This window comes from Cavia porcellus, unplaced genomic scaffold, assembly GCF_034190915.1.
Source record: "Cavia porcellus strain 051 isolate PalLab524CR breed Dunkin Hartley unplaced genomic scaffold, mCavPor4.1 scaffold_10, whole genome shotgun sequence".
Classification (NCBI taxonomy): Eukaryota; Metazoa; Chordata; class Mammalia; order Rodentia; family Caviidae; genus Cavia; species Cavia porcellus.
The window spans coordinates 8,839,737-8,841,666 of record NW_026947493.1 but is presented as its reverse complement, the minus strand read 5'-3'; the positions used below and the strand labels follow the sequence as shown (position 1 = coordinate 8,841,666).

Here is a 1,930-nt window from a genome sequence, read left to right as displayed (position 1 = left end):
GAAAAGTCTGGTTATTATTTCCATAACTTATTTACCTCAAGGTATCTGTAAAAGTTTCTACGAGGCTGCTCACTCCAAATTTTCATCAACACTGTGTAACCAAGGAGCTCTTTTAACATAGACCTATGCATCTGTTTTGGTAGAAAAATGTAGTTTTACAACAATTTCTTATCAATACCATATTTGCAAAACAGATGGGAGTACCAAAGAAATGATTTTAAACAAGAAACATAATTCTGGTCAGCCTACAGTGGATTTCTGCATCTGTCCTGCATACTAACAACAGTCCCCTTTCTCTACCTCCCACTTATCACATTTAGGCCCTTATTCCTTCCTCTAACATAGGAATCGCTACCCAACAGGGATGTCAAGATTGTAATGAAGACTGAAACCAGAGGGAAAAAAATGTATGAGCCTAATTTTCCTCAACTAATACATCCATAAATACTGCCCTCTCTTTTCTAGCATTCACTACACGCTAGTCCCTCAAATCCTCAACTACCACCTATTCCTACCTCTATGCATAGAGGAACCATCTGACTATATTCACTCCTTAAAACCCTTTAGAAAAAAAAAAACAAGGAAAGATGTAGTTATTGCTTTTCTACTTGAGATTCTGCTTCAGCTTTTTGTTATTTCTTAACAAAAGTGAAATATAATTTCTGCCATTCATGTGACAAAAATATCTGTGCAGTATTCACTGCTTATAAAACGACATTAAAGAAAAGACTTCTTTTTAAGATATTATCTTGCAGCTGTATATTATGTCTTTAGAAAACATCAAGCTAAATTCCTAAAATCTTGCCTTTTAAGGCACTAATTCAAGGAGAAACATACCAAGTAGTTACCACCTAAAATATAGCATCCTCTCTTTGTTATAACTCAGACCTGATCAAATTTCAACACAACTTCCATAATCTTCAAGAGTGGTTAAGAAATGTAAGCTGAAAATAAAGGCAAGAAAGGGAGTCTGTCAACTTATCTTAGGAGGTACAAAAAAACTAAATAAGGGGCCAGGGATTTGGCTCAGTGGCATAAGCACCTGTCTGGCAAGCGCTAGGTCATGAGTTCGATCCCAGGTGCCAAACAAACAAAAAACTAAATAAATATGAAAGTAGTAAACTCAAAAAGAACTTAAAGAGAACATGTGCTTCTTTATCATTTTTCCATTTATGCAATAAAATATTATATACCTACTAAGTTTGTGTCACTGTTTATGGATAGGCACAGTAGTAAACAAGAAACCAATTGCCTTTACTATAAAGAAAAAATTTTTAAATCTCTGAAAGTTTAAAATTTTAGTGTATCGACAGCATTTCCAAAACCCGTGCTTTTTGAACAATTCATTTCCCCAAGTGCTTCAACAGCCTTCAACAAAGAAATAATATCTACCAATAAGTTCTCAACTCCACCCATGAATATTGACAAATCATCCTTCTTTCTTATCTCTCAGTGTAAAACAAAAGCTGCTGTCATTCATTAAACTACATTGTGAATCCAAAGATGGACACTAATAAACGCAACCTTTTTTAAAACGCTTAAAAGCCCTTGTAACAATGGAAAGAGTTGTTAAAATTAGGTAGGTTGTTACGTGTCTCAAATTTTCACCTCAGAATTCATTAACATCCCAATGAAAAATCACCACAAATATTTGGTGACCAAAGAAACCCAGAAATGTCACCTAACTCTGTCAACACGATTCTCTCCCACAGTTGAAAGTAACTTTCAGTAACACTAACTACAAAATAAAAGGACATATATGTCAGTAAAGGCTACACATGCAGCAAAAAGACACTTTATTTTCCTCAGTCTAAAAGCGAACTGTTGGTAGCTATACACTTGATCTTTAAACCCTTCACTGTGCCCCTGCCCAGACCTAAACTGTACAAACAGATGACAAAGCGAAATTCAGTTTCACAACTGCCTCTTA

At 35.0% G+C, this 1,930-nt stretch overlaps 1 protein-coding gene across 7 annotated transcripts in view; it reads right to left on the bottom strand.

The window, feature by feature from the left end:
• Window positions 1-1,930, bottom strand: part of Plcl2 (phospholipase C like 2) — a 195,545-nt gene that overhangs the window by 192,025 nt on the left and 1,590 nt on the right. The window lies entirely within an intron of this gene.